Below are 19,925 nucleotides of genomic sequence, written 5' to 3' on the forward strand. Positions count from 1 at the left end.
GAACAGCAATGCCCATTGTACATGGTGTTTGTCGATCTGACTAAGGCTTTCGATTATGTGAGTCGCTCTGGTCTCTTCCACGTTCTGCAGCGACTCGGTTGTCCGGCAACTCTTTTGGCAATACTCCAAGGTTTCCATGATGGGATGCGGGCAACCGTACAGTTCAACGGTGCCCGCTCAAACGAGTTTGATGTCTGCTGCGGAGTAAAGCAAGGGTGTGTCCTCGCTCCCACCTTGTTTGGCATCTATTTCTCAGCTGTGCTGCGACGGGCGTTTCCGGATCCAGGTGGGGTTCTGCTGCACACCAGGTGTGATGGCAACTTCTTCAGCCTGGCTCGTCTAAGGGCCAGAACCAGGGTGAAGCGCGTACTTGTGCGCGAGTTGCTCTACGCAGACGACGCTGCATTCGTGGCTCACACTGAACAAGAAATTCAGGAGATGTGCAATTCTTTTGCCACTGCCTGCACAGAGTTCGGACTCACCATAAACCTCAGTAAGACAGTGGTGATGGCTCAGAACGTTCCTGCTCCCCCTCACGTCACCATCAATGGCACAGTGCTGTCGGTTGTTGAAAAATTTGTCTATCTCGGCTCAACTCTGACAGCAAACAACAGCCTTGAAGCTGAACTGAATACTAGGATCGGTCGTGCCTCAACAACCTTTGGGCGTCTTCAGTCTCGTGTCTGGAACAACAGCCACCTTTCTCTCAAAGTAAAGGTGCGCGTATATGAATCCTGTGTGCTTTCTGTTTTATTATATGGAAGTGAAACGTGGCCTACATACCGGCGGGAGGAGCACAAGCTTAATGCTTTCCACTTCCGTTGTCTACGACGGATCCTTGGCCTGTCATGGCAGGATCGGGTCCCGAACACCACCGTGCTGAAGCTCACTAACAGCAGTGACATGTACACCGCAATCCGGAGGAGACGTCTTGGATGGATCGGCCATGTGCGTCGTATGCCGGATGAACGTATCCCAAAATCCATCTTCCATGGGGAGTTAGCTGTTGGACACCGCCCTCGTGGCCGACCCAAGCTCCGTTTCAAGGATGTCATCAAGCGGGATATGAATGTCTTTAACATCAACCCTGACCGATGGCATCATATTGCGGAAGACAGGGCAGCTTGGCGGTCTGCATTGACAGAGGGCATGACTCTGTCATGCCAAGCTTACAATAGCTTTTGCACAGAAAGACGGCATGCTAGACATCGTTTAGATCGGCGCTCGCGCTGCAAAAGGCCTTGATGATGATCTGGTGATATTGGTGACTTTCCCCGCTCCCCCCAGCGTTCCCAGGCGGAAAACCAACCTTGCAACTTGGGGACTACCGTCCCGGCAAGATAGAAATTGGAAGTCTCGTGAGAAGCGAGAACGAGAACGAGCGCGAAACACAAATTGCTTTACGGCAATTCGACATAAACACACAAGCATGTATGATGTATTACCAGATTACCCACCTCGGTAGACATAGCTCCACACGATACAGTTGGCTTGCTCCGATCAAAACAAACGCACATGAGCAGCGGTAGAGAGGGGGGGGAGGCCGCCGCAAGTGAGTTTTTTACGACTGTGTTGTGAAATATACGCCCCCCCACAGCTGTAGGGGGAGCTCATGGGGAAAACATGCGACAACAAAAGGGAAAATCAGCGAAGAAGTGACTAGAGTTCGCTAGAGTTACCGAGTTCTCCTTTAATCTTACCATCCCTAATTTACAACCTTATAGTTCCTCAGAACACTATTCAGGATCGTAATTTTCTACATCTAGTAAGAAAAGTGTAATATAAAATCAGTTGAAATCAGATTTACAACGTTGAAATTGGATATACGGGTGTATGACGACACCACGCGAACATGGCGCTGTCACCAGGGAGTTGTACAACAAGCAGCAGATGGATGAAGCGCGCCAAATTATCTTCTTTGTTCATAACTCTATATTACAGTTTTACTATACAAGTGCTAGAGCAGTGTTTATCCCCTGTGACTCGGCTGCTAGGAGACTTTTGCGTTGAACAACTGAACAAAACTATTCAACTGTAAAGCGTTAATGTTTTTCCTTACACGTCATCGAGCAACGGACCGCCTTTTTGGTCGGAACAGAAGGATGATGACGTTCTCATCAAGTGGAAATATTCAACATGCAAATTTTTGTTTCCAACTTATGCTTCTGTATCTTAAACATGGGTTCATATGCCGGTTATTGACCGAGTCTACTACCTCATTAACTTCCTCTGCTTCGTGTATTGGAAGTGGAGCCCAAAGTTAGCAGATGATGTGAAACTATAAACAAATGAAACTGTAACAACAGCATTTGACCACTAGAGGGATGAGTACGCATATTGTAATTGTATACCACTAAAGCGCCACCTGGTGTCCTAACCAGGAAATGACATTTTTCAAGATTTGCTCCAATTTACGCATGACAAATATGAAACAATTCGGTTTAATAAGTAAATTGGTTGATTATTCAGAAATGGCTCTTTATTGACATTGTTGGATAGAAGGCAACTGACAACCGACAGTCGTGAAGTTGCGAAACCTTTGCAAATAATTTGTTTCAAACCTGAATGTTGATGTCTGTATGCAAAACACAACAAATGATAACCATTAAATTAATTTAAATAAGACTAAATTAATTTCAACAAAACAAATTGCTGTCTTTGCTGTAGGCTACTAATAGGCTACTGACACATAAAAAAGGGCCCAAAAAAGCCAAAAAAATAGTACAACAAAGCAATTGCTTAATTTATGCATGTCGATGTGCACTCTGGGAGTCAGCATAATACACAGTAGTACACATTTCACTTTAAATTATTTAGTTGTTGAAAATAGTAATTCTGAGTAGCTATAGCCTATCAAGAAATCCTATAGGAAACCTATAAATGATCAAATATGCTATCTGTATTTTTTAGTTACTTGAATGAAAGTAAACTCCACTAAGCATTTGTCAGTACAACATACTATTTCTATTTCACTTTACTTAGTTTTTACTCAGTTTGCATTTTTTCTTTGTGACTGTAATTACAAAGAGAAAATTCAACTGTAACCAACTGTAGAAAAAATATAATTAGGGATAATACTGTGAAGAGGATATTGTTAAAGCAGAGGGATTGTTAAAGAAATTATTACACCAACAATTTTAAAATTGTAGTTTAAAATAGTAAAATCCCCCCCAAAAAAGCTTAATGAGCTGATCATGTAAAAAAGCATAATATCCTCTTTGAAGTTCAATTAGTTCACAGTTTACTGAGGAGATCTTCTATACTTCCAGCGGCTGTAGAAAATGAGGACCCAGCCTCGAACTAACTAAGGACACCAAAAACAAACATACAATATTTCACGAACATGCAGTTGATGTCATTTCTACAGGTTCTGATAGATCAACAGTACAGATAATTCTAGCAACGTACTAACATGCTGTTAGGTTCTTTACGCAAATGTGGTTACACACTCACTGATCTATATAAAATGACATTCTATATACAGTCATTCTATATAGATCAGTGGACACACTGAGTTCTCATTCATAAGAAACTCTCATAAGCTGTTGATTCTTCAACTGATCTTCCATTAGTCTCCTCCTCTTGTGGATCTAATGTCATAAACCAGAAGAATGACAGTAGCCACACCCACCACAGCAGAGGCGACCAATCGGATCACAGCTTCAGTAGATCCACAGCAGTGGACTTCTAAATAACCAATGATAAAATAGTGATTTTAGTGAGCTGACAGTCTGTTTCATGTTGTTTCTGTTTCAATGTTGAAAGAAAAAAAGAAAAATATTGTGGATTTATTTGGGGCACACAAAATGTGAATCAACAGCAACTTTCATTTTATGAAAGAGAGAGAGAGAAAAAACCATCACCATATATCATAAACCATATATCATCAGTGCTGTGGTACCTGCACATGTGTGACAGAGTGTGTTGATGTCCAGATGTGTGGTCTGGTTGCTGATGGGATTGTTCAGCACACAGCTGTAGGTGTTTTTATCCTGATATTCCACCTCCAGAGGTAGAGAGAGACTGATGCTGAGATCACACACACACTGATGCTGGACAATACACTGATTCCTGCGTACCAGGAGAGAGTCGCATCACACACATTCAACACTGATGAACACACCAGTGAACATGATGATGAACAGTGTGAAGAGTTACTTGAGATCAGAGGAACAGGCAGACGAGCTGATAAAGATTTGAATAAATCACTATCAATACTAAGATACATACTTCAGAGTTACACTGTAAAAAAAATTGTACAAAAAAAATACAGCAATGGTCAAATGACTGGCCATATCACAACCTGTAAATGTATATACATATATAGTGAAGGAAATAGTGAGATGGAGGAAAAATATTGCGTTCCCTCACAAATACTTTTGTGTTCCACTGAGAATCTTTGCATTCGTTCACAAAGAGATCAAACTTTCTATAATGCAAAGTTTCTTGGTGGATTGTTAAACATATAGGAGAGAACACAAACGCATTGACTTATTATTTTTCCTCCCATCTCATATTTGTTTTCTTCTACCATGTCCATTAAAGGCACCACACCAGTTGGTGGTGAATTCACAAATTATTATCACGATTATTTTTGTAAATTTACATAAGCTACATTTGTATGTTTAAGAAAAAATACAGTCATTAAAAAAAGAGAATTAGAGAAAAAGAGTTTAGAGTACAAATTTTGTCGGTAAAATTTGATTTGTTTTACAATGCAACAAATTAAAGAAACAAATATTAAACTCACAATAGACAATGACATTGAAACTCTTGCTCAGATTTCTGATCATCTGTAGTTTATAATCTCCAGCATGTTCAGTTGTGGTGTTTGTGATGGTCAGAGATCCAGTTTGATCGTCCAGCTTCAGTCTGTCTCTGAATCTCCCATCAGGAACATCATCATATACAGTGATGCTGTCGTCCTGTACATTGATTTCAGCTATTAAAGTGTTTTAATCTCCAAACCTCCACAGAATCAGATCATCATCCATCATCTCAGTAAGATCAGAGTTTAGAGTGACTGAATCTCCCTCCATCACTGACACTGACTTCACTGCATCTGTGTCAGCAAACACTCCTGGAGAACAGAGAGTTTGTAGATAAAAGCTACATTTATGTCAGTAGTTTGTAACTATTTCAAAGAGAAGTGAAGAACAAACAGACGAGAAGCACAGACAAAAAAAAAAAAAAAAAAAAAAACCTAAATGAAAAGAAAAATCAACAGACAGAAGAAGAAATGGGAATAATTGGTGATTACCGCTTAGGAAAACAATATTTATATACAGTACAAAACTCCTGGCCTTTGTATTTGAGATTATGAATTCTTTGTTTACTGATGTTGCACTACAGAAATAACAGTTTAGAAGATTTTTCTGCCTAAAGACTTTAAAACTAGATGTATATTTGCATCATATATTTTACTGGGATATTCAGATATGAAGAGATTGAATCTGTGTATAATGTGATGATCTGTGATGAAAAACCTGAATCCAAACGAGATCTTACAGTAATTTATCTGCTCTTCTTCAGAGTATTTTATCTGGAAAAAACTAATACAAATCCATCATATTACCCTTTATGAAAAGCAGAGCATAAACTGTGTGTATCCTCCCCCATCAGGACCACCTATCAGAGACCACCCACTAGATATTACTGTCTCAATACAGCATTTATTAAGACTCACTTAATACAACATTATGTAACAGGCAGTTATTAAAATTATACATTTGCAGAATTTCATCTTTTATTTCTTATTCAGTCTTTCTTAGAATTAAAAGGAAATATGAAATAAAGACACTCTTTACCCACAAACAACTGACACACACACCAATGTGCCTAACAATACTACACACACAGGTTCCCTTTCGAAAGGGAACTCTACACTACGTCAGAATGACGCTATGGGGAACGCCTCAGGCGTGACAGGTGTCTGAAATAAATATCAACTCACGTCAATTATGTTGACCGGCGACAGCCCGTGAATCATCAGCTTGATTGATTAACGCGCAACCTGGATGTATAAAGGGAAGCCTTGCATACATGACAACATCTTTTCGTCTTCAGGGACTGTTTTTGTCTGGTAAGAATATCGCTTACAGTAATATTAAAATGAAACGTACAGAGAAGAAGCAGGGCTTCCGTAAGTGTGCAGACCCGTGCCCAAGGTTTTTGACGCCGGGTGACACACACGATCTGTGCGTTGTTTGTTTGGGTGAAGAGCATGCACGAGAGGCTCTCGAGAGAGCTTTTTGTGCGAACTGTGAGAGTTTTTCTTTGAAGACTCTCCGCTCTCGTCTGACCCTTTTCTCGAGGGAAGATGGTTCAGCTTCTGAGCCGCGTGGTGCGGGTCCCGCTCGGGCTGAGGCTCAGCGGGCGACTCTCATCATGGGGGTCTCAGAAGGAGCTGGCCGAGCGTCTTGAGAGGGAGGTTCACCTCTCAGACAGCTCGTCCACTGACGAGAATGAGCTGCAGGTAGATGATGACGTGTTATCACTATCACCAAATGCGTCTGCAGCTGCTGCTCTTCCGGACGGGCAGGAAATGATTGATGTCGTCAGTCTGGCAGATACTGAGCCATCTCAACCATCCTGCCCTGTGTATGCGGAGCTGGTGGATGTTATGGGGCGCGCCACCGACAGTTTGCAGCTGCCGTGGAGGCGCGTCAGGGAAGAAACCGCTCGTGGTCGTCTCGACGATCGGTTTCTTTCCAGCCATAGGCCACCAGCTCAGGTGAGCCTTCCATTCCTTCCAGATCTCCATGCTGAGATCAAGAAGGCATGGAAGAACCCGTACTCCGCTCGTATTCATCCACATCAGCGGGGTAGTTTCGCTGCTGTGGATGGAGCTGCGGAGCATGGGTATGTGTCGATGCCGCCCGTTGACGAGACGTTGGCTAACTATCTCGTCTCTGGGCAGGCATCGACACTAAGAGCTCCTACCCTGCCATCCAAGCCGCTTAAAATAACTTCGCGCTTGAATGGCAGAGCATACACTGCAGCAGGTCAGGCCGGTGCTGCTCTGCACACACTCGCTGTGTTACAGGCATACCAGGCCGACCTGCTGCGGGATCTCGACCAGGGGGCAGGACTGTCCCCTGAGGCGGTTATTGAGCTGCGCCGTACCACGGATCTGGCTCTCCGGGCTACCAAACAATCTGCTGCCGCCATTGGCCGGTCAATGGCGGCTATGGTGGCCACGGAGAGACATCTGTGGCTTAACCTGGCCGACATCGGGGAGAAAGAGAAGACCTTTCTTCTCGATTCGCCGGTTTCGCCCGCTGAACTTTTTGGCCCCTCCGTTCAGACGGTGGTTGAAAAGTTCAGGGAGGCGAGGGCGCGCTCAGCTGCATTCAAGAGCTGCATACCGCTGAGATCCGAGTCCGCGCCCAAACAGGCGGGCAGGCCTGGCCAGTCTGGGTCTGAGGGCCATAGACAGGCCCAGAGGGCCAGCGTCTCTTCTCGTGCGCCTCCTCCGGTCCGGAGTAGGTCACAGAGGAGACGCAGTTCCCGCAGGAAGAAGGATCTGAGGGAGGTCATCCAGCAAAAGCGCACTCAGCGGCGCTAGGGATGATCCCCCCGGATGCCTTCTTCTGATGTTCCCCAGGCGTCTCTTACATCAGGCCTGGGGCTGGGTCTATGATGAATATCATGTCTGATGGCCCCCCCTTCAGCCTGGTTAGTAGAAGCGCCTCTTTCAGGCATGTAAGTGGTTAACCCAGGTACTCTTTTGGAAAAGAGAGAGTTCCTGACGTGTCTTTACTTTACACGCCGCAGGTGTACTGTCTGGTCTTCTTTGTATAATGTTTTTTGTGCGCAAATAACATATTTCTGTTTCTCTTACAGACCGAGTATCCTGTATAGAGTTTGGGGGCATGTGTTTGGTAAGAAGGTAAAAATAAGATTTTTGGAGGTGCTGTATGGCAGGTAGTAGGCCTTTGCAGGCCTCCTTGACCAGACAGTCTTCTTAAAAAAATTATATTGTGGTTGAACTCCCATATATTGTGGTTAGCAGGTCAGAGGCCCCACTAGGCCTTCCTGAATATGAGCTCCCACACACTGTGGCTGAAAATGTGTTCCCACATTCTGTGGTTATCAAGTTTAGGCCTCACTAAGCCTTCTTGAATATGAGCTCCCACATACTGTGGCTGTATATGAGCTCCCACACTGTAAAAATTAAAGGTGCCTGGAGGAACCTTTTGGGGTTCTTCACTTTGCCACACCGGCGGAACCGTCTGTAGATCCTCTAGGCACCCTTTAAAAAGGGGCGGTTCTCTGAGGAACCACACAGGTTTCCTGAGGAACTCTTATATGAAGCACTGTGTGGAACCACTGTGGGTGCCTCCAAGAACCACTTTTTTTTTTATTATTATTTGTATTAAATTAATTTCATGTTGTTACTATGGTTACCATAAACTTCTATTATAATAAACAAACTGAACCAAATACAAAATAAGAATTGTTTATTACATATTTTAGATCCATTTTAATACATACACTTCAATGCACTTGGGGAAAAAAGCTAGTAATAGATTAATATCAATGAATACACACAAAAAAAAAATTGTATAATACATAAGTAACATGAATAATCAACCATGTGTATACAATAGGCTACACAAGAAAAGACATCTCAACAAAATGCATAGAAAACACGTTCCATGTAATAAATCAATGTAAAAAATTAAAATTGACTAATTAAAATTGTTCATCTTCACTTAATTTTAAACCGTGTTTCAGTTCGCTTAAGTCTGACGCAACTGTTTCCAAGTCCAAAAGCTCTAGGCACCCTTTAAAAAGGGTGCCTAAAAACAAACAGTGCTAATATGCACTCATTGTTCAGTAATATTCCTGAAAATTATGATCCTAACCTTTGTCTCTATTGCGAATTCTCAGATGGTTTAGTTATTCAGCTATTTTGAATCATAAAATGTTGAACTCTAGGATGCTGAGAGACTGGAGACTGTAATGTACACTATGGCTTTTGAAAAGCTTAAATGTGACTTGAATCAACAGTTCCCATAAATGATTGTTGAGTATTCTCAATATCTAGAAACAAGATAAAGGAAGTAGAAGTAGAGGCTTCAACCCGGAAACAGTATTCCTTATGTTACAACAAGCAGAAAACATTTTCCATTTGAACAGAGTTAAGGTGCAGTAAAATTATCTGTTGTTTTGTGAATGTTCACTGGTGAATTCAAGTCATTTCAGTAAGAATCCACACGATCAGCAATTTTGTGTGGCGCTTCATACATTACATTGCTACACTGCTGACAATGGTCAATGGACCTTTTTGCCTGTGTAATTTCACGAAATTCACAAATGTGACGCACCTTTACTCGCTGCAACATAAAATGCAATCAATTATAAAATCTTCACAAGGGACATGTGAGGTACTTAACGAGTTAGAAAAGTGAAAAGGTGCATCAGCTTCATTTTCCGTTTGTTTTTCCTCTTTTTTGGTGGATGGTCCAGGCTCTTCAGTGATTTTCAGGTCTACAGGAGGATTTTTATTCTTGTTCAAACTTGTATTTCAGCATACAGAAGTCCCTGCAAAGAACAAAATTTACTGTTAGTAAGGTTATTAAAGTGATAGTTGTGAAATTTAAATAATTTCCTCAGCCTTGTGACGTTCCAAACCTGTTTGACTTTCTGTCTGTGGACCCCAAAAGCAGATCTCAGGCATAATGCAACCCCAGTCACCATTCAGTTTCACTGCATGAAACACAGGCAGAAAAAAAAATTTGTAAATCATTCATGAAACCATTCTTATGCACACTTGTTTAGTTCAATTCAATGCAACAATTTATATAAAAATGGTTAAGCTCCAAAAATGTCCCAGAAAAGATCCTAAAAATAATCAATTAATTCACAACTCATGTGTTATGGGTTGTGTTGTAAGTCTTATGAAGCCATTTAATAGCTTTTTCCTTTTTTTGTCGAAAAAGACCAAACTTGAAGTTATAATTCAGGGTTCAAATGTCTTATATTCAAATGAATATGATTAAGGTATAGCCTATAAAAAATGCATAGCATTATTGGCTCCAAACCTGTGATATTACATGAATGTAACATGAATGAGATTTGAGAGCATGAGGGAAGAAGATTTTCAGAGAATAACTGATTAAAAAACACAAGTACACAGTCAAACAATACAATTGCACACAGAGAAAGTTCATAGTAATAAAGTACTTGCATGTGGTGCAGGTACTTACTGTAATTCAATGTTGCCACTGAAACATTGTACTGGTTGTTCTGGGGAAACAAAATAACAAAGCTGATTATTCACAACATAGTATTTATTGACCACTAAATGGATTCAAAATGATATTTGAGAGAATGAGGGCACCTGTAGTAAGTAAAGTTAGGCTAAACAAAAACAGACCAAACTATATTAACCTGCTTTTGTTATTCATAACAAACGCCAATGACGACAGCAGGAATCAGCTAAATTAGTTAGGCTGTAAGTTATATCAGCAATTTCAAGACACAGTTGTACAGAATATGTTGAATTGAATGACTAACTTTAAATCAATCTAAGACAATAAGTCAATAATTTCTATTTGTTCATTAGATCAACGTAGTTAGTATCGCGGCTAAAACCTTCATACCAGATACTGTACAATAAACCATAGCAATAAACGAGTGGTAAACACTGTAAAAACGTAGTAATGTATAATAAATTTAGTTTATATATGTGTGTGTTTGAATATATAGTGAGTATTTATATTTCTTTGGCGAGTTTACAAACCTTGTAACGGAGAGCCGAACAAACGGCGGAAGATCCGGCAGGCTTTGATGAGGAGAGCCGTTACTTTCAAACTCTTGATGACGATCAGCTGAGCTTTGTTGCGCTCGCGCGAGCATCACTGAAGCGACGACAGCAGAAGAATAGCAGCAGTTTCGTGACTGAATAAAACCTTTATCCTCCTGATTCTTCTTCTTCAAATAATAATTTGTGAAGAAGTAAAAAATATTATTTTATTACTATTATTTATTCAATAATAATTAATTAATTTTTTATTAATATTATTATTTAGTGTTGTTGTTTAAGGTTTAAATTAATCAATAAAATAGGCCTATACTAAATAAATGTAAGCTACCCAGGTGAAAAAGACGTAGGCTACTGTTAAATGTATTAAAATGCATTAAAGTAGGTTATATTTGTATTGAAGACCTACTAAAAACACACTCAAGTACATTTTTAATAGTAGCCTATACGTATTTTTCACCTGGGTATATATAGCCTACTGAATCAAACTTAAGTAATAATAGGATAATAATAATATCATTCTGGCCTCACTGAACCATTGGGTTCCTCCAGATGCTGGCTTTAACATAAGAGATCCTCCAGGAACCACTTAAATGTTAAAAGATCTTCCAATAACCCTTCTATCGCATTCAAGTTCCTCTATTATCCCCCAAAGCACTTCGAGGTCTCATGGTGATGAAAAGGTGACTCCAGAACCTCTGAACTAAATACAAAGTGCTTAAAGGATCCCATAAGTTCCAGCAAGAACCTCAAATATTGTCAATGCTCCTCCAGTAACCCTACTATAGGAGAAAGAGCTTTGAGGCACTTAAATTACATTTTTAAGTTCCTTGAGTATCCGACAGGATATTTGAGGCTCCTTTAGTTTTTACAGTGCACATACCATAGTCGCCAGGTGATAGGCCTCACTAGGCCTTCCTGGTTACGAGCCTCCACATGTCAGGTTACAGGCCTCACCGGCCTTCCTGAAGGTGAGCTCCTACATACTGTGGTCGTCAGGTTACAGGCCTCATCTGGCCTTCCTGGTTATGAGCTCCCACATTCTGTGGTTATCAGGTCAGAGGCCTCACTAGGCCTTCCTGAGTGTGAGCTCCCACATACTGTGGTTGTATATGAGCTCCCACATACTGTAGTCGCCAGGTTATAGGCCTCACCAGGCCTTCTTGGCTAGGAGTTTTTCACATGTCAGGTTTCAGGCCTCGCCGGCCTTCCTGAATGTGAGCTCCTACATACTGTGGTCATCAGGTTACAGGCTTCATCTGGCCTTTCGGGTCATGAGCTCCCACATTCTGTGGTTATCAGGTCAGAGGCCTCACCAGGCCTTCCTGAGTATGAGCTCCCACATACTGTGGTTGTATATGAGCTCCCACATACTGTAGTCGCCAGGTTATAGGCCTCACCAGGCCTTCTTTGTTAGGAGCCTTCACATGTCCGGTTACAGGCCTCGCCGGCCTTCCTGAATGTGAGCTCCTACATACTGTGAGCTTCCACTTACTGTGGTTATCAAGTTTTAGGCCTTACCAGGCCTTCTTGGATATGAGCTCCCACATACTGTGGTTATCAAGTTATAGGCCTCACTAGGCCTTCTTGAATATGAGCTCCCACATACTGTGGTTATCAGGTCATAGGCCTCACTAGGCCTTCCTGAGTATAGCTCTCACATACTGTGGTTGAATATGAGCTCCCACATTCTGTGGTTATCAAGTTTTAGGCCTCACCAGGCCTTCTTGAATATGAGCCCCCACATTCTGTGGTTATCAGGTCAGAGGCCTCACCAGGCCTTCCTGGATGAGAGCTTCCACATATTTTGGTTGAATATGAGCTCCCACTTACTGTGGGTATCAAGTTATAGGCCTCACCAGGCCTTCTTGAATATGAGCTCCCACATACTGTGGTTATCAGGTCATAGGCCTCACTAGGCCTTCCTGAGTATAGCTCTCACATACTGTGGTTGAATGTGAGCTCCCACATTCTGTGGTTATCAAGTTTTAGGCCTCACCAGGCCTTCTTGAATATGAGCCTCCACATTCTGTGGTTATCAGGTTAGAGGCCTCACCAGGCCTTCCTGAATGAGTTTCCACATATTTTGGCTGAATATGAGCTCCCACTTACTGTGAGTATCAAGTTATAGGCCTCACCAGGCCTTCTTGAATATCAGCTCCCACATACTGTGGTTATCAGGTCATAGGCCTCACTAGGCCTTCCTGAGTATAGCTCTCACTTACTGTGGTTGAATATGAGCTCCCACATTCTGTGGTTATCAAGTTTTAGGCCTCACCAGGCCTTCTTGAATAGGAGCTCCCACATATTGTGGTTATCAGGTTGAGGCCTCTCCAGGCCATCCTATGAGCTCCCACGTGCTGTGGTCGTTAGGTCACAGGCCTCACCGGCCTTCCTGAGTTTTAACCTCCCACAATTAGTGGTCACCAGGCTTTAGGCCTCTGCGGCCTTCCTGGTTATGAGTTCTTTCATGTCAGCAGGCCTCTCCAGGCCTTACTGAATGAGAACTCCCACGTATTGTGTCTATCAGGTTGCAGGCTTCTTCTGGCTTTCCTGATTATAGGTTCCCATGTACGGTGGTTCCCTGGTTACAGGCCTCACCAGGCCTTCCTGGGTTTGAGCTTTTACATGTCAGGTTACAGGCCTCATCCGGCCTTCCCGAATGTGGGCTCACACATACTGTGTTTTTAGAGTGATGAAGTACGGGCAACCTTTACTTCATTCCTTTTTGGTACATACGTTCCGTACGTTTTTGTCCATGCTTTTGGTAAGTCACACGACTTATGTCTTGTGTACTTTCTAAATCCATTTTCTATGGTAAGGGTCATGCGCGTATCGCTTCTGTCCCTTCCTATGTGGATCAGACCCTGGGTTTACCTCGGGTCCCACTCTAGATGCGTCCTGTCGTCACTTTATTACGACAGACGCCTTTCTCTAGTTAACTTTCACATTCTGATGAGCTCCCACACATTGTGGTCACCGTGTTACAGGCCTCACCGGCCTTCTCGAGTATGAGCTCCCACATGCTGTGGTTGCCAGGTTAGAGGCCTTATCAGGCCTTCTTGGGTTCAGAATGGCTAAGTACATGCACTTTCTTTCATGTACTTTCTATTTTTTATGGTAAGGGTGTGCGCTATAAGCTTTATTCCCTTTCTAAAGTGAGCTCCCACATCCTGTGGTCGCCAGGTTAGAGGCCTCACCGGCCTTCCTGATATGAGCTCCCACATGATGTGGTCGCCGGGCTAGAGGCCTCACCGGCCTTCCTGATAGGAGCTCCCACATGCTGTGGTCACCAGGTTAGAGGCCTCCCCGGCCTTCCTGATAGGAGTTCCCACATGCTGTGGTTATGATTGAGCTCCCACATAGTGTGGTTAGCAGGTCAGAGGCCTCACAAGGCCTTCCTGAATATGAGTTCCCACATACTGTGGTTGTATTTGAGCTCCCACATGCTGTGGTTGGCAGGTCACAGGCCTCACACAGGCCTTCCTGTATTTGAGCTTCCATATATTATAAGCTCCCCCATGTTGTGGTCGCCAGGTTAGAGGTCCTACTAGGCCTTCCTGGAGGTAGCTCCTTTTTAGGCCCTCTCAGGCCTCCTCAGTGTTTTGGAAACACAAACACTGGGTAGATCCATGGATCGAGTAGAGAGACTCTATGCTGAGTCATACTCTCCAGGGTTTCCCGTCTCTGAGATCCGGGCCGAGTGGTTCACTGCCTGTTTTGCAGTCCCTCGGGTTGGATGCCTTCTTAAGGCAAGTGTCCAGAGGCTCTGTCTTCAGACAGACAGGAAGTGGCCAGACTCTAGTGTCTTATGTAGTGACACCAGGTCAGGCCTGCCTGGTGGTATTTCAGGTGGCACGCTCCCCTGAATAGTGACTGGCTGGGAGTCCCTTGGGCCCCCTAGCCACACTCCCTAGAAGGGACCCCTTCTTTTGGAAGCTGTGGTCCTAAGCCTTTGAGCTGGCCCAGATACCCCCCCATTAACTATGTTCTGGCGGTTTCTTGGTTCATTAGCTTGGGTGATGACCGGTAGGGAGTGCTGTCACTGACAGCCCGATGTGACCTAAGGGTGAGTGGTTCCAGTGTTTTCTGAATTACTGGTTCGGACAGTTGTCACTGCCTTTGGGCATGCAGTCCCCTCAGCATGGTGGCGTTGGTATATCGTTCCCCATAGCGTCATTCTGACGTAGTGTAGAGTTCCCTTTCGAAAGGGAACGTCTCAGGTTACGACTGTAACCTATGTTCCCTGAGAACAGGGAACGAGACACTACGTCTTCCTGCCATGCCTCGGGGCCTGCCTGCAACAGTCCCTTCAGACGATAGGATGTTGTCATGTATGCAAGGCTTCCCTTTATACATCCAGGTTGCGCGTTAATCAATCAAGCTGATGATTCACGGGCTGTCGCCGGTCAACATAATTGACGTGAGTTGATATTTATTTCAGACACCTGTCACGCCTGAGGCGTTCCCCATAGCGTCATTCTGACGTAGTGTCTCGTTCCCTGTTCTCAGGGAACATAGGTTACAGTCGTAACCTGAGACGTTTTCCACACATCAGGTCGAAGTTCTCTGGAAATAAATGAGACCGCAGAGGTTTCGCTTTGACACACAAACTGAGCTTCTGGTGTCACTGAATTGCGTTCATTCTCTGAGCTAGAAAAGAACATGCGCTGTGGTTTGTCTGTTTAAATAGAATGTGGTTTTTACCTTGTAATTAGTTCTAGTCTGACATATTCAAGCCTGTTTGCACATCAGTTGTGAACATGATTTGTCTTTCTCACTGAGGCTGGATTTACATGCTTTCTATAGCAAATACACACATGTATGAAAGCATGAATTGAAAATGTGCAACTTGAATGCAATTTTTTTGGGGGTGTATGCATGGGGGTAAATTCATCATCACCTACATTCACAGGATAAAGTTACTCCATGAATTGCATCCTAATTCATTACAATAGTTTAGGTTTGTGCAGGGCTCATGTTATGAAGTTAGGTTCGGGGAGGAGCCTAATCATTCAGTCCTGCAGTTTCAGACCAGTGGGATAGAAGTGAGGGGCGGAGCTTATAGAGCTGGGCTACACACGTCATCACACTCAGTCCGCTTTCACAGCATCGTAAATAATTATGCTCATTAAACTATTATAACTCAAACGCTCTAAAAACTGAGAGAGTTATCAAAAGCTTAGTGATGGTGAGGTTGAAGTCGTGGGACCGTGGGTTAGTTCGATTATAACCTTGTTCTTCTGGCGACTGAGTTTAGGCTTCAAAATTCATAAAAGTTGTGTTTATTTGTGACAACTATCTTGATGGACAAGACATGCAAGTATAAACTCTGGTTGATCACAGAGCTTGTTTTTTGCGATAATCCAAATCCAATGAAAAAATCCTCTTAGGTTTTTGTTGAGGGAACCAGTGTGATGCGAACTGCCGATTGGCCTACTAATTGACATCATACCTCCTCCACATACCTTTTCGATTTTTTAAAAACTTTACAGATTCTAAATAAACTGTAAAAGTGGTTTGAAAATTAGTGAAAATTAGGTTTTTAATTACTCCATTTAGTTTGATGAATACAAAATTTTCTTACAGTTTTTTCCAACTGCTTACACACAAAATCTTTTCATGTCACACGATTTTTGAAACCTCTCACTCAAAGTGCAAAACTACATGCCAAATCTTCAAAACCATAAGCTATTTCTCAGCCTTTGACTCAGTTTTCAATTGCATAAAACACTTTTTGCAAAACACTACACACAATTCTCTACCTAAAACACAAAGATCTATCAGGAAGTGACTTGCTTTCCTTTTCATAGCATCAAAATGCTACACTTATTCACCAGGTCACACACACACTCCTCACATGTGCAAACACTAATTGCTTAACTGATCACTAACCAATCACTGCTTTACTGTAGTATAGGCCTATAATGTTAGATGTTACAGTAATGTTACAATAATGTTAGACCTAATAAATATTTTCTGTTTCTACATTGCATTGGTGTTTACAGTGTACTTGTTACATCAGATTACTTTCACTGTAGAACATTGTATTGAAATGTAGATACAGTTTTTGCCCGTTGCTTGAACACTATAGACCCATGCTTAGACTAGAGTAACACAACTTGAAGCTTTTGTTACCATACCTCAAACACATGTAGCCATACCTTAAACAAAAGCGCTGCTTTGCACTCTAGTTGCAATTCTGCAACACACTTATTCCTTTATGCAACACACTTGGTCCTAATACTACAGTCTATTTCATACATAAGACACTTAGTTCAAAAATGAAATCTCAGGGTGCCATTTGGAAAACACATGTATCCAAAATACAAAACACATCGGGTAATTGCAACCACTCAAATATACACATGAAGGCACTTACTTGCAAAACTGAACACCAATCAGCCAGCTACAAAAAGCCCTCAGTTTAGCCATTTCAAGAATTTTGCAAGCATAGAGGGAGGGAGAGCAAGAGGCAGAGGTAGAGGAAGAGGAAGAGGAAGAGGATGATGAGGATGAGGATGAGGATGAGGATGATGATGATGATGAGGAGGAGGAGGAGGAGGAGGAGGAGGAGGAGGAAGAGGAAGAGGATGATGAGGATGAGGATGATGATGATGAGGAGGAGGAGGAGGAGGAGGAGGAGGAGGAGGAGGAGGAGGAGGAGGATGCCGCCATGCATGGACCCCTATTTCTGATGATATAAGAGCAACTTTGGTGGACCATGTCATCAACCATGGCCTGACTATGAGGGAAGCTGGGCAGAGAGTCCACCCGCATCTAAGCCGCTTCACAGTGGCATCTGTAATAAGAACATTCCGACTAGAAAAACAGGTATGTCTACCTTCTACTCTACTCAGATGGTATTTACAGCATTGTACTACAGTATATCACATTACCACATCACATGTAGGGTATTGCAGGGTGCTAATGCTCCTTTTGCAGCCAAAGTGGTAGTTTTTGTGAAACATACCATGATGATTACTTACAGTATATTGAGATGTTTCAGTACAATGGATAATACAGTATATACAGTAAAGTACTGTAAGAAAAAGAAGCAAACCGATGACAATTTGTGGTTGTATTTCTCTAGAATGACTAGAAGACCTTCTGGGGGAGGACGCCAACGCCTGTTCACACAACAGCAGGAACTTGCCATTGTGGACCTAGTGAGGGCAGACAATGCCATCCGTCTCCACCAGCTACAACAAAAACCATGTGAGCATCACCACCATCAGACGCATTTTTGGAAAACACAACATCACCATGAAGCAGCTCTACAGGGTCCCATTTGAGGTCCATACAATAGCCAACATATACTCACATTTCTAGATGCTCTCCATAATATAGTTGTACAGAACAGACCGGATCAGCCCAGGTTTGTGGTGGTATGGGATAATTTCCATCGGGCTGCTCTGGTCTAGGCCTGGTTCACCAACCACAATCAATTTGAGGTGGTATACTTGCCCCCTTACTCACCATATTTTAAACCCATTCTGTAACAGTCTCCCTATCCACTCTTAGTGAGACATGCTACAAGATAATTTTTGAGGGAGGGACTAACAGACCAAACTGGTTTTTAAAAATATAAAGAGTGTAAACAGTTCAAAGATAAATCTCAACACACCAATAGAAATGCTTTTAGTTTATATCAGATGACCCATACGAGTATATTTACATAGACACCACCCAGCAAAGCTTCAATATACAATAATATAAACCCCAAAGATTCACACAAAAGCAATACTGTCATTGATGAGTAGCAGCAGTAATAATGACTGATAACATTAGTTCCCTTTCGTGGTCACTCCGAGTTACGTCGGATGACGACGATTGGGGTTTCGCTTAGAAGCCTATCACCTTCGAGTATTAGAAAACGAGCCAATGGCAATGAAATGCCATGGGTCTGCGGAATTTGCATAGCGTAACTCCGCCCGCCGCAGGGGGTATATAAGGAAGTACGCGAGCACAATGCAGACATGCTTTCGCTTCGGAGCCGAGAACTTCTCCACTCCTGTAAGCCAAATATTCTGAGTTAGTCTTCTCTTACCTTCGAGACGAGCGAACTCTCCGGTGTTGGTGTGACGGCGATTTCAGCGAGTGCTCACTACCCTGCTGGTCTGTTCAGTGATCTGACAGTTAGTGTGTTTCTCCCTGTTCGCTTCAGCATCCGCGGAGTTTATCCTCTCACAAAAAGAGCTTGCACGCGGCACGTCTTTTTAAAGATGCCTCGCCCGTGCACTTCTGGTTGCGGTCGCGAGATATTTTTCTCTGATGGGCATGAACACTGCTTAGCGTGTTTGGGCGTTGATCACGCTAAAGCAGCGTTCATGGATGACTCATGTTCTCACTGCGGGAACATGACCATCTCCATGCTGCGGTCGAGACTCAATGAACTCACCAGAGCGAGAGTCCCCCTACCCACACCCCGATCTACTGACTCCGAGAGGGCTAGTACTTCGGCTGGTGGCCGGGGTGACCTGAGGGTGACTGTGTGGGACATACCGCCGACACGTCCGCGGTCCACACACCCCTCTTCAGCAGTGGTTCCCGCGAGTGTACAGACTGAGACCGCTGGTTCCTCTTCGGAGCCCCAGCGCGTCTCGTTTGGAGCTCCAGAGGAAGATACTATGTCGATCGCGGCATCACAAGGTGGGCGCGAGTCCTCGGGAAGTGAGGATTCGGCTGCGTTGCCGCCCTCGGGCATGTCAGCGTTGCCCGAGTCTGATCCCGAGCTGACCGCCATGCTTTCCCGGGCAGCCGCGGCCATTGGTGTTGAGTGGTCCCCGCCACCTGATCCAGTGCGCTGGACGATTGGTTTTTGGGAGCGGCCGCTGACACCCGTCGCCGCCCAACCCCAATTCCTTTCTTCCCGGAAGTGCATGAGGAAGTCACGCGGTCCTGGAAGGCTCCCATGTCTTCCCGTGATCGTTCGTCGGCTTTCTCCGCCTTTCCTCCCCTCGATAAAGCTGATGCTTGTGGGTACACTGGGATTCCCACGGTTGAACGTTCTGTCGCGATGCAGCTGTGTCCGGCAAGCGCTTCATCACGTGGTGATCCAAAGCACCCTTCCAAAGCCTGTAGATTCTCGTCTACTATGGTGGCGAAATCTTACAGAGCGGCGGGACAGGCAGCTGCTTCACTGCATGCCATG

General features: G+C 43.5%; 1 protein-coding gene and 1 long non-coding RNA gene across 2 annotated transcripts in view; one reads left to right on the top strand and one right to left on the bottom strand.

Annotated features, from left to right (window-relative positions):
* The window catches only part of LOC311294962 (galactose-specific lectin nattectin-like), a 63,979-nt gene that overhangs the window by 30,318 nt on the left and 13,736 nt on the right, over positions 1-19,925 (top strand). The gene's annotated exons all lie outside the window — the stretch shown is intronic.
* Positions 9,126-10,822, bottom strand: LOC311296060. The gene is made up of 4 exons (XR_014628473.1): positions 10,751-10,822; positions 10,215-10,254; positions 9,640-9,714; positions 9,126-9,549 (listed from the first exon to the last, which is right to left on the bottom strand). It is a non-coding gene; the product is annotated as an uncharacterized lncRNA (long non-coding RNA).

Source organism: Rutilus rutilus (assembly GCF_951802725.1).
Source record: "Rutilus rutilus genome assembly, chromosome: 8".
NCBI lineage: Eukaryota > Metazoa > Chordata > Actinopteri > Cypriniformes > Leuciscidae > Rutilus > Rutilus rutilus.